This window comes from Macrobrachium nipponense, chromosome 9, assembly GCF_015104395.2.
Source record: "Macrobrachium nipponense isolate FS-2020 chromosome 9, ASM1510439v2, whole genome shotgun sequence".
Classification (NCBI taxonomy): Eukaryota; Metazoa; Arthropoda; class Malacostraca; order Decapoda; family Palaemonidae; genus Macrobrachium; species Macrobrachium nipponense.
The window spans coordinates 79,029,414-79,043,908 of record NC_061110.1 but is presented as its reverse complement, the minus strand read 5'-3'; the positions used below and the strand labels follow the sequence as shown (position 1 = coordinate 79,043,908).

The 14,495-nt window shown below is 34.7% G+C and overlaps 1 protein-coding gene across 2 annotated transcripts in view; it reads left to right on the top strand.

The window, feature by feature from the left end:
* Positions 1 to 14,495, top strand: part of LOC135218277 (uncharacterized) — a 552,172-nt gene that overhangs the window by 258,849 nt on the left and 278,828 nt on the right. Inside the window, exon 1 of one of the 2 annotated variants that reach the window (XM_064254484.1) lies at positions 9,716 to 9,783. The exons of the other annotated variant lie outside the window; for it this stretch is intronic. The gene's annotated coding sequence lies outside the window, so the exon portion shown is untranslated. Of the gene's footprint in view, positions 1 to 9,715; positions 9,784 to 14,495 lie in introns of those variants that run through there. 2 annotated transcript variants of the gene reach the window in all.

Here is a 14,495-nt window from a genome sequence, read left to right as displayed (position 1 = left end):
TATATATATATACATAGAACAGAATACTACATCATTCATAACAGAGAGCTTGTGCTGCAATATTTATATAGATTTCATCTAATAAATTTGCTACCTGGCTACAAACCGGTAAAGAGAAATAGATGCGAGGTAAAAATATTTATTACATTGTTTCCTTTTTGTTATTTCCCATGGATATGTGGAGTGTAAATTGATGACATGATGCACGCGCGTACATATATGAATGCACACAAACATGAACGTATGTATGTGTGCATGAATGCACTCAAACATGTGCGCATGTATGTGTGTATTAATTCACCATTTTTCTTCGTCTTCCTAGAGAGGATAGTGCCAAGGGACGTTGACCCTCCTAGCTGACGTTGATACCAGTTCACATCGTGGACGACTGGTCACACACACACACACACACACACACACACACACACACACACACACACACACACATATATATATAATAATATATATATATAGTTATATATATATCTATATATATATATATATTTATATATATATATCGACACATTTATAGCAATTATTCTCATTTAAAAACACCAGTGCTAAAATCCGTAATAGCTTAAAAGTTTATCTTAGTTTTACCAGAACACTGAGCTGATTTATAGATCTCCTAGGGCTGAAACGAATGATTAGATATTTTTAAGTGGCTAAGAACCTATTGGTTACTTAGCAACGGGACCTACTGCTTATTGTGGGATCCGGATCACATGGTGAAATGAATTTCTATCACCAGAAATGAATTCTTCTGATTTCACGTTGGCAGAGCAGGGAATCGAACCCGGACCCTGGTATCAGTAGAGAAATAATATAGAACTGTATGTGTGTGTGTGTATATATATATATATATATATATATATATATATATATATATATATATATATATATAGATTTATATATATACATATATATGTATATATATTTATATTATTTATACGTGTAGGTGCATACCGTATATATAAATATATATATATATATATATATATATGATATATATAATTAGTAAAGATAGTTAATTGAATTCCTAATTCATGTACAAAGGTAAGCGTGGAAGTCATAATATGTAATATTCATATTCTTTAAAGCAAGTAAATTATAATAATCTTTTAACATTTTAAAGGCCAGGTAGTATTGGTGTCATAAACTAGTGATTGTAAACAATGAAAATAAAAGGTAAGAGTTCTAGGTTGCAACCAAATTAATTGAAGGATACAAAATGCTGTTGGATGAAACGTTGAAATATATATATATATATATATATATATATATATATATATATATATATATATATATATATATATATATATACATACATACACACACACACACACACACTCAAATTTAAATCATACACATTTATGTATAAACAGAAATTATCTCTTGTACCTTTATGCATGCTATAAAATATATACATATATTTGTACTCCCGTATTTAGATTTCTATATTCATTTTCATTCCTGTATGTAATTTTGTAATTTTTATCTAAAACCAACATGTAACATATTAAATTTTAAACATACATTTAAGGAAACTCTAGCACATGGCATTGTATTTTGAATATTTATTTAACCACTGTTTAAACTTTCACTCTTATTGTCGCAGTACATATGTCCTTATATTCTTTGTAACTAAAACAACGCCTTAAGCTGTTAATCCCTAGACTAACCAGTACCCATACCTCGAGGTCATACCTCCCACACGATGAGATAAATAGGCCGAAAGGTCAGATTGTAAGTCAGTAGTCGCTTGATAATGCCATAAGGCGAAACAGCTGTCGTGACAAAATTCAATAAATGGAAGAAGGAAGTCTGCGTATATTTCACCAGAAATTGGACGAACGAGAATCGGAAAAAACTTCGTCGGTATGAAGATACCTGCAAGAAACTTATTGATGCCACTAAAGCAATTGCTTTTAACGAAAATTGTATATATATATATATATATATATACATATATATCTGTAGTTTATGCCATTTCTCTTCACTATCTCCAGGAAGTACCACATCATATGCAAACATATAACCGTCCACAATCCCTTTCACAATTAATTTTATCAGACCATGACCATTTACCTAGATCTGATTCCCGATCTCTGTCTTCTTACATCAATCCATCAAAAAGGATTCTGTGTTAAACATATAGACATAATACCTTGTCTCAGACCAGCTTTTCCATCAAAAGAGTCACTCTCATCTAAATATGCTTTGCAGCCAGCATAAAAGTTTTTCATTTCTGCAATTTCTCCCCTCTGACATATACATACTTGATACCTCTGTATTGCTCTCAGTCGTTCTGTCAAAAAGTTTTTCTAGGTCAGTTAATGTCACATGGATCCCTTTGGTGCCAAACTTTTCACATTACTTTTATAACAAACGCTTGATCCACACCATCTTTTCTACACCCACACTGGTCTCCCTTATCAGTCTCTGTACCCTCTCTCTTACTTTCTCAATCAAAATACTACCATAGTATAGCGCCTCAGTGGCTTGATCTGTATGGTCTTTGCCTGCCACCTTGGTGGCCACGAGTTCGACTTTCGGGCATTCCATTGAGGTGTGAGATGTGTATTTCTGGTGATAGAAGTTCACTCTCGACGTGGTTCGTAAGTCACGTAAAGCCGTTGGTCCCGTTGCTGAATAACCACTGGTTCCATGCAACGTAAAAACACCATGCAAACAAACTATCATAGTTCCCTGGTATGCAATGTAAGTTAGTTCCGTATAATTCGTAGAGTTGTCACTATTACCTTTACCTTTATGCATATGTACATACACACACGGACACACACAAGCACATGCACATACTTATATATATAGATATATCCATACATAAATATACATAATTACATATGCGTGGAGTGTTTATTAAATAACGAGGTTAAATAACTCACCTTTATTTATATGTATTACAAATTTAGTGCTTGTCCCCCGCAAAATACTCCCCATTTGCGCTAATACATTGCTGCAGTCTTCTTTTCCAGTGGTCGAAGTCATTGAAGAAATCAATTTCTGTCAGCTGTTTCAACACATCTGCCGTTTTCTTCTTTCCAGCATCAGCTAACCCAAAACGTATCCCTGTTAGCACTGATTTCACTTTCGGGAATAGGTAAAAGTCGCACAGAGCTAAATTGGGTGAATATGGAGGATTTTCAAGTGTAGTAAAATGCTTGACGATCAAAAGCTGCTTTACAGAAAGTTCGTGTGAGCAGGCACCGGCGTTTTACGAAAGTGTTGATCCCCATATCATAAGCGCGTTAGCCAGACTTTACCGTCTCTTGCCCCCTGCTCGCTACCAGTGCTACCAGCGCTTGAAAAATCTTTCACGATGTTGAAAAATTAACTCAGAACTTGAAACCTTGAAATGAACATGTGAAAATCTCCGAATTCTTGAAAATTATGTACAGAAAGTCCTGGAACAGACAATCTATGGAAAAATGAAAGCAGGTTTCGGTCAGACAGTTGCTTAGTGTTCCTGTCACAACCTTTTTGTTAGATATGCGAGAGGTTTCGTTTAGAAGTCACTGTCATTGTTATGCTCCACAACATGGAACCAAAGGAAGCAACAAGAACTGAAAGACAGATGAAGTCCATCATTAAACTTGCCCTGAACTTTCCTTCTTTAGTGTCTGAGTATCAGCTTGATGACTTACAGGAAGAGTGGAGGCCCCTTATTTGGGCAAAGGAGACAGTGCATCCCATGCTTTCTCAGGAAGTACATGAAATTTGGAATAATTTAAGGAATATATTAGATGTGAATGGTCAGTCCAAGTTTAGTTTATTGTCTGACTTCATGTGTGGCCTCCTTGAATTGCCACACTCTCGGCCTCCTGTGTTTGAAGAACTTTTTCCCAATTAAATCTGGTGAAGACGAGACAAAGGCCGCTCTTTTGATGGCATGTTTTGCCGCGCTTTTAAACGTGGTTCCAATTCTGAATCCGGGCTTTCGTAATACGCCCGCAGGCGCATTGTCCTGGCGAAGAATGAAACCATTTTCCCATAATTGCGTCCAACTACAGAAAACACAGCCATACTAAATGACGACTGACAATCAATTAGACGACGTTCTTTTTTTTTTTTTTTTGTCATGCTGGGTCAGACATGTTCAAAGTCACCACGCATGCATTTATGACCGGTTCTGTTTGCTTTATTTATTAGGTGGAATCACAGTCTCGTTATTTAATAGGCATACCTTGTATATATAGGTATATATATACATACATGTCCCTTCAAGATGTTTAAGTAAGATGACACCATTAATGGTTTAAACCTTTTGTTTAATTTGTCTCTTTTGTACATTGAAATATTTAGTGTCCCTTTAAGTTCAAACAGACAGACAGACACACACACACATATATATATATATATATATACTATATATATATATATATATCTATAATATATATATATCATATATATATATATATAATATATATATTATATATTATATATATACAAATATATATATAATAAATATATGTAATTTCTCACTTATGAAAGAATTTTTTATTCAGAATACTAAGCCACAAATATCGTTTGATATTATTTCACAATACTTTGGAAATAATTTACATCCAAAGGGAATATAACTAGTAAGTGCTTCTGCTTCGGGCAGGATTCGAACCCGCGCCATAGGTTCATAAACTAAAGATAAACAGTCTACTGTGACCATTCTGCTAGCAAGAAGTAAATAGGTTGAAGTCACCACTGCCGTACATATTCCTGTTGAATTCAAGTTCTGTACTTAGAATACATATCAACCCACCTTCTGCATGATAGCTGAGTGGTAAGTTTGCAATACTTTGCCATTTATAAACGCCATTTATAAATCTTTGTCACATCTTCGCGCGTGACTATTTTCTGATCACAACATTAGGCCGCACATATCATTTATGAGCAAATTCGATACCTTGGATTTATAAAACGATCATGCTTAAACTTCTTAATTGTGGTTGAACGCCTTTCGCAGAAAACTTTGTTGTAGTTATAGCTGTTGTTATTCAGTAAGAATACACACTCGTGTGGATAAGGCCAAAAAGACCTTGTATTATAATTATAATGAAGTAAAACGATTAGTAGAAGTGTTGAATTTTATCTCTACTGTAACGTTTTTAATATTGCCAGCCGTGTATTATTATTGAAATTACAGACTACGAAGAACTATCAAATTCTTTGAAAATGGGATGAAATAAGCCCCTTTTCTTTAATACAAATCTTGGTGTATACAGTCAATAGGCTGGAAGAGGATGGCATTATTCCTCATGATGCTCGAGGATTTCAGTTGAATTTTCAACATTAGTCCTAGATTTACACTAAACAAAAGGGTCTTATTTTTATTATTATTATTATTATCATTATTATTGTTGTTGTTGTTGTTGTTGTTATCATTATTGTTATTATTATTATTATTATTATTATTATTATTATTATTATTATTATTATTATTATTATTATTTGTATACGTGCATTGCTATATCCGTGCTTTCCCAAGCGTCATATTTCGATTTGTGTCCATCCATTTAATTAAATATATTTCCCTTTTTTGCGAGTCTTTTTTTCCATTTTACGAATGGTTCCCTGTTGTGATTTGTACTCGTTTTTGCCAGACTTTTATTGCTTCCATAACTTCTCTTTCCTCCGCTGAGTGTATTTGATTTCAAAATTATTTTGCTCTTTTTTTATTGTCTTTCATTTGTAAATTATTTCTTCGGTGATTTTGGTTTTTTTTGAAATTACGCATTTTTGTGCAAGATGTGATAATGATTATTATTGTTCTTGTTTATATAGTTGTTGCTTCCGTTTGTGACTATTATTATTATTTTATTATTATTATTATTATTATTATTATTATTATTATTATTATTATTATTATTATTATTATTATTATTAAAACTGGGACAAAAGGTACCCTTTCAAACTTGAAGACAAGATTACACCGGGGGTAGCTGAAAGTGTACGTCTAGGCAAATAGGACGGCTTGTATTCTGTAGAAATCATGGAACAGTTGAGGTACGATTGAGCACAACAGGAGAAACCTCTGTCATAATGACTCTTATATGGTCCAGTAATGGGAAGAATGAGAATATTAGAATGAGATTTTGGGAGAGTCCAAAAATGTGCTTGGCTTGGATTTGGTGAATTCGGAAGGGTAGTTGTGCCAGGTGATTTGAATGCAAAGGTAGGTGGCATAGACAACAATAGTTTTGTTGGTAATACGGTTCCTGGAGTAAATAGGAAAAGAGAGTCTTAAGGAAGTGTGTTTAGTATAGGAGCTTAATTGTAAGAAATGCATGATTTCTAAAGACGAAAATTCACTAATATACTTGGAATCGAGTTTGATGGATTATATGTTAGATATATGAACTAGTTAATGGATGTCATTGAGAGAAGGTGAATAATTCAAGTTGAAGAGGACAGGGTGAGTGATAAGAAAGTTTTGGGTAGAACGCATAAAGAGAAAATTATTGAATATTAGGCTAAGGTTAAAAACAAGGTGGAAAGAGTAAATGAGGCGTACGTAAAATTTCTGGATGCGGCCATACAGACAATGGGGGATGTTTAAGATGGAATGAAAACACGAAGTTAAAGGATAAGATATTGAAACATTTAGTTGGAGAAAAGGGATCCAGATATACAAGATGGGTGTAGTAGTCAAGAGGTTGAGAAAGGTAAAAATGAGGGGAAACCATGATGAAGCATTTTAGGGTGAATAAGATATAGAGAGGAAAGTGCAGAGAGAAAGTTCTAAAAATACATGGAATGGATCTTAGAATAAAAGTTGAACTTGGGTAGGTGCTGTCTGAAGTGAATGCAGGCCTTGGTAGATGGAGTTGTTTTAAAGGTTTGTGGAACATCGAAGCAAGAAATATAGACAGGGCTAATTTATGCGAGAGCAGAAAATGATGCCATGAGTTTGAGTGTCCGGTTGGAAGTTCCTGTTGAGGACACAGGGAGGTCATTTAAGAGGTTAAAGAATAGAAAGCCTCCAGTTGATGAAGTAATAAGCAAGATGCTGTGCTATAGTGGTGATATTGTGACTGTGTGGTTGTCAGGAATTTCGGAATGGGGAAAACGGTTTGATAGGGGAAGAGCACTGTAGAGTCATGCATGAAAGAGATTGTGTGGATCAAATGTTTCCTTGGAAGCAGCTATGCGAGAGGTTTGAAAATGAAGAGAGACTGTATATGGCATCCTTAAATGTAGAAAAAGCTTATGCTAGAATCAGTTGACAGGTAATAAGAGGGTGTTTAGAGTATACATTATAGAAGGTAAGTTTCTAGGTGTGGTTTAAATTTTTATGTTGGCAGTAGTGAAGTGCGCATTAGAATATGTTGCTGTGATAGTGACCAATTTGAAATGAAAGTGAGAATGAGACAAGGCTGTGTTGTTTCCTTAGTTGGCTTTTTGGAAAGCGATGATGTAAGAAATCAGAGGAAGAGCTGAAGTAGGTGCATTGTATGACGAGAAAATGAATCGAAACTAGAGTGTGTGGTGGTTAATTTAGGAAGGCGAAGGCAGAAGATTTGGAAGAACTTTGGGGATTTCCTAGAAGCTAATGTTGTAATGTATGAAGGGAATGCTGACCCAAGTCTCATTTATGAAAGTGAAGTGTGGGTGTTAATTGTGAACGAGAGGAGATTAAAGGTTGAAGTTGTTGAGGTGAACTGCGTACACAATTAACATGATTTAAGAACAACTAAAAGGATTGGTTGATAAAAAAAAGTGCACGATTGGAAAGTTTAAAGGAACAATATTTCAGGGAGGAAGTCATTAAGGTTATTTGGCCTCCAAACGCTTAGGTGCACTCTTGCTTATTCAGATGACAGACAGGGTTAAAATATCTACGGATGTTGTAACCTTTCCCATCAGCTTCCACATAATACAGTACTACTACTACTACTACTACTACTACTACTACTACTACTACTACTACTACTACTAAAATAATAATAATAATAATAATAATAATAATAATAATGAGAGTAACAGTTATTAATATTATAAAGTGTTTATCTGTCGGTATCGTAAAAAATGGTTTTATTGCCAGGAATATTTTCCATGGGCAGTAATGGAAAAATGTCCGAGGCAAACATGGAAAGGAATGGAAAATAATGAAACATACAATGACGAAGAATCGACGCGTAATTTGTGTATGAGTGTCGGGAGGGAGGTTCTCTCTTTGTCCCGTCTCTTCTCTGCGGGTTTCTGTTATACCTTTTCCGTTGAGTCGTGTTTTTATAATAATTAATCAGTGAAGACACACTGTTTATTATCCAAAATCTATAAAGAAATAATTAAAGGCCGCCAAAGTAGTAGGACATCAGTCATATTTGTTATCGGGTTTTTAGTTTGTTAAAATTTTCTTTATTCGGCATCGCATTGATCTTTCTGTTTCTAACTCGGTGGGCTTTGTTCAGTGGCTTCCTGGTTGATGGATTGTTGATAATTCTCTCTCTCTCTCTCTCTCTCTGAGCAGACGGCGTTAACGAGTTTTCTTCTTTGTCATAATTTAAGCTGGTACAGTATATCTGTGATGAACATATCGGATTCTAGTAATGCTCAAGTCTAGGAATAAGTCTGCACGTGCGCTCACACACGTACCGACCCATAAATGTATGATATGATATATGATATGAAATGATATGATATGATATATATATATATATATATATATATATATATATATATATATTGAAAAACACATATGAACTATATTAATATACATGTAGGTGAATAAATAGTCCTGCATAAATAATTACATATATATATATATATATATATATATATATATATATATATATTATAGATGTGTGTGTGTGTGTGTGTGTGTGTATGAGTGGGTGTGTGTGCATGCATGTATTATTTATATATGCAAGGCTTTACAGTCCCTTCGTGACGATGTTCAATTTCACATTTGTGTAAGTTATTATCAGTCAGATCCATCTCTTTAGTTCCCTTTACAGTTCCCTATTAAAGTGATTAGTGTCGTGGAATTCCACTAAGATGTCGAGGGTTCGCGTCTCCCCCTGGGCTATGAAAAATCCTTTGCCCATGTGTTGTGATCAGTTACCGCTGCAGTGTGGGGTTTCTGGTGGGAGGTTGTAACCAACTCTCTTTGGAAGCTTGAAATTCAAGTCAGTGGCCTCTGTGTGCTTGTTCCATGTGAATAGGTTTCATCTACTGAAATAATAATGATAATGATAATAATTTTCCATGTCTTCACTTGTTCAAAGGATATAAAGAAAGTGTTTATAGTGTCTTGCAAAGGAAGTCATGAACTCGTGATGAAGACAGAATATTTAGATCTTTTTATCTACACCAGTTCATTAAATTTTCGATTGTAGTCCCAACACTGATGATATAATAAATTACTATTAATCGTTATACTGAATATTAACAAATGGATGTTATCCTTACAATACTGTTGTTTTGATTCATCGCTATGATGTATATTAACATGTTTGTTTGCCTTAAAACATTGATATTATGATTAATTGATATTATACTATTTTTATGTTTTATGTTATACTTATAACATTCATGTTGGTATGAATATTCGTTATCCTCTATATCAACATATGTTTGCTTTCAGTATAATAAGAATATCTTGATTTATTTGGTATTTATTAGTAGGTTTTCAATTGCTTATGTTTTCTCTTCACAGGTACGTTTGTCATGTTTCTGGGGGAACTGTTTTCGAGATCGTTCGTCCGGGTTGCGTGAAGTGTCGTAGACGGAGCGGAAAAAACGTTTCCAGCAAGTTCGCCTGGCGTGAGTTGAGCTTACAGAGGCTTAGTCATTAGCCATTGTTCGTCTTTTTCTTCTTCTCCTTTCTCCATAAAACTTGAGGACGCGACTTCCTCGGTTCTTTTTGATTTCAGTAGTCATTCGGTCGTTTAGCCTTAATTACATTTAATTACATTTTTCTGTTGTTTGCTCAAATTGTTCGGTGGTTTGTTGATTTGGAAATTTTCGTCGGTTGTTCATCTCTCTCTCTCTCTCTCTTTGTAATATATATATATATATATATATATATATATATATATATATATATGTGTGTGTGTGTGTGTGTGTGTGTGTGTGTACACACACACACATAGTATATATATATATATATATATATATATATATATATATATATATATTCTTGATATGCGTTGTAGTTTAGAGAATATGACTTATGCAACATCATCAAAATCCTCAATTTTGAACCTTTGCTTGGACGTACGACGTATGATAGGGTAGCCACCCCGCAGCGTCCACCCCCCTCTCCCATCAAAAATATATATATATATTATCAAAGGCGAAAAGATGGATTGGTGTTTTGAGGTGGCACGGTCACAGGAGAGGTTGGAGGAGAAGAAAACCGAGACAGTCTCAGCAATTATTTGGTGGAAGAAGAGTTTGAACTGAACGAGCCAAGCGTTCAGGAATCTCAAGAGTTCGTTGAAGACAAAGGCGAGTGGGCCAACGTGCTGTTTACGTGTATGATCCTGATGTTGTAAAGGATATCTGCACAGAGGTTCAGACCTTATAATTTTCAGCCACTGAAGGACGAATGTGACTTAATTTTATATTTAGTGTTGAGCACACCATATGTATACGTAATATATATATATACAATATATATATATATATTTATATTAATATATATATATATATATATATAATGAAAAGGACAGAGCAAGAAGACTGGAGATCATTTCTTCTTTTTATTGACACCTACGTTTCGGGAATCCTTTCCCATCTTCAGGGCTATAAATAGAATTAATTTTTACAATATTAAAAAGAATGCTAAAATAACCTAATAATTATAAGAAATATAGTTTGTCATTAAGCTAAAAGCAAAATAAAAACTACAAAGTGACTTTAAGCTAAAAGTAAATTAGAACACTGAATAACTTAGTAAAATAACACATCCAAAAGCAAAAGGAAAAATAAAAATTGAAAAAATAAACAGACAGCATTCTGTCAGACTTACTGTTAAGAGGTTTGGTTGTTAACTGATGGAAAATAGCATATCTACACACATCTGTACAGTGCAGAAAGGAAGGTTTGCACTTGCTTGATAGTAACAGTAATGAATCATCTGTATTGAATAAAACTCATACATTTGCAGTGTTTGAAGGAGTTGAGACATAATGTATCGGGAATTGGCGTAATCTGTTTGCTTGAGAATATAGTGGTCCCCCTCCTACCCCCTCCTCTCTCTTTTTTTCTTACAATAAAAAAAACGAATAAAAATATTTCTTCTACGCAGCTATTTAGTATTTATTAATTTTCCTTTTTAAAAGCAGAAATTTATAATATTTATTTTAAGTAACATCATTTCTCATCGCAACTCTTTCTGTATCCTTGAATGGATATGTTACTCTTTACTTCATAATATCAGACAGTTTTTTAATTCTTATTAATACTGTTCTTTTTATGTTGTTACAATGCAAGACAGAACTCTGCTGGGCTTTTTGGATCCTGCTCTATGTAAATATATATATATATATATATATATATATAATATATATATATATATATATATATATATATACATGTGTGTTTGTGTATGTTTGCGTTCGTTTGTTTGTTTGCTTACGCATGTTCACTAACATGGAAGGGCATGCATTATCTGTAATTGTGCTAACTCTAGTAGTAAAATTATCCTTTTCCAGGGTTACAGGGCATCGGCCCACTAATTATGAGCGCGGTAGTTAATTGCCTGTCGTTTTCGCTTCACTACACAGTGCAAGTGATGAACCTCCATTCCTGCAATACATCATTGGAAATAGCAACGAATGACTCATTACGATGCCGTATGAAACGCTGGATACTGAATGATTGGAATGGTATAAAAAATACTTAGGCTAAAGTCCAGATGCGACCTAAAAGGTTTTACTCTCACTGTGGTACGATTGATAGGAGAGGGTGGAAAGTGGAAAGTACGAGTACGATGGAAGCAAGAGAATGTGGACGGAGGTACAGAAAAATGAATGAAAGGACTCCGCGAAGAACTTGAAGCCTAGGCGCTACCCCACCCCCCCAACTCCCCCGGGATAAGGATACTGATAACGGGTTGATTATTATTACTACTAATTGGTAATTCCCTTTATATTGGTTATTTAAACTGGTAACTCTCAGTTATAATAACTGCTAATTCTGATGAGCATGAGTGTGCGGAACTGTTTATTTTGTTTAGTCTACAAGTGGTTATACTATCTTGACTGTAGATGCACACGCATTCTATATGCATATAGAATCTTCACTGGGAAATATGAATTACGTGAAACTTTTTTTATTACATTAGGGTTGTTTTTTCACCTTAGTTTTTTTGGCTAAGTGCCTCTGATGGGAATACACCTCAAAATAATTTTGATATCTGTGAATTATCTTCGCTTTTTAGAAGTATTCGCGTGACTGTCTTGAAAGGTCGCCTGTTTTTCGCAAATGATTATTCCACCATGAATGTGATACTGATTCATTTTTACTTGATGGTGGCATCATTAACAATTACGGTAAGAGTAACAGGTCAGTCGTGATCACTGTAATAATGGCAGTAAAAACATGAATAGTAGTTTTTAATCGGTACCGTCATTCATTTCTTTTTAATGTGAATCATCGCTGAAAATAATGACCTACCTTTGTAATGTTGTGTTGCGCGCTATAGCTTTTGAATATCTTGACTTGGAGTGTTGCTGCAAAAAGACGCCGCAGCTGTGTCACAACCCTTGTCGCTGTCATTTGCTTTGCGCTTCCTGTCTCGCTTACGCTTTTGACTTTCTGACCTCATTACGACCCGTTGGGACTTCCGCAACTTGGAAAGGTTTGTTGCAGGTTGCAGCAACTTTTTCCCCCCTTCGTTCTCCTCTTTTTTTTCGGATAACATCTTCAGTTTGAAGAGCACGAGTGCGTAAACTTTCATAGCAAAGTTACGTTTCGCTCTCTCTCTCTCTCTCTCTCCTCTCTCTCTCTCTCTCTCTCTCTGTCTTTTACTTTATATAATGTCATCGCTAGCACCTGCGCTTCTCCTTCTGAGCAGAGCATATGTTAAGCTGAAGGTATTGCCCATCAAATGGGAGCGCGTCATTTGTTTTGAAATTAATGGATCGAATTCCGCGTTGTTGGTCCTTCCTATTAGTGCAGGAATCCCTTATAAGGCAGTAATCGTACTTGATCCGATTACCACCTGCGCCTACGTTAAATGCTTACGCGACTGTGATTATATTACTAATTAATAATTAGTGAGTTAATGTTTATAAATTGATTCGCCAGGTTTCAGAGAGAGAGAACTTGTTGTGGGGAGGACATTTGGAAATAGGTTGGTAGTCCGAGTATGAGTTACATAATACATTTTGTATCTTACATTTCTAATATAGACGTGTATATATATATATATATATATATATATATATATATATATATATATATATATATATTTATATGTATTAATATAATATAATATATGCTGTGTGTATATCTCTTTGTGAATAAAAGCAGTAAGTTTGAAAACCTATTTTAAACTTGCTTAACCGTGTCCACCACTCGATTTAACACGCACATAGGGTTCGAAACTTAAAATTCCATTATAATTCCCAATGGCTTTGTCGATCACGCTGCCTCTCTGCGTGTGTCAATACCTGAAGGAAAAGTACCAGAAAGTGAAAGGACTGAAGTACTTGACATTTAGCACATCGGATCTAAAATGATAGGGAATCATTCCTCATGTCTGTCTGTCAGTCAATAAAAGGCTAAGTTGGATCCATACCGTCAATCAACCAGTCTCCACTGGCCGTTGCCCTCTGCACAGACCATCTCAGTTCGTCCACCATTACTTATTGACCCATTCCCCATCTTCTCATAACTCCGGGTTGGGTGACGGCACCATTAACCGGAGCATCTTTAGGAAGATTTTTTTTTTTTTAACCAGGAGGAAAGTGGAGCGCCTCAGTGTCGTGATCGGTATGGTCTTGGCCTGCCACCTCGATGGCTTGGAGTTCGATTCTCGGGCATGTTATTGAGGTCTGAGAGATGTGTATTTCTGGTGATAAAAGTTCAATCACGACGTGGTTCGGAATTCACGTAAAGCTGACTAACCACTGGTTCCATGCAACGTAAAAACACCATATAAACAAACAAAAATCAGGAGAAAAGTGACTCCGGGTAAGTTTAATTATTAAAAAATGACAAATCTCTTAGAGGATTATGTTTAATCTTTTGTTTAGTAGATAATTAATAAATCAGAATTTTTACTTTTAATCTTATTATCAGGCAGTTCAGTACATTAAACGTGGAATAGAATCTGAGAGTATTTATTATTTTGCAGTCAGCAATAGACTTAAGAATTGTTCGATAAAACCTACAATCTTGATTCCGTAGTCATTTATACCAGTAACTGGCAGTGTAAGGTGTTTCCAATTTTTGATAGACAGTAGACTTTTCTGCAATAGATTGCTTTTAATCACTTAATTACCTTGTAATTTCAGTAAAAAAAA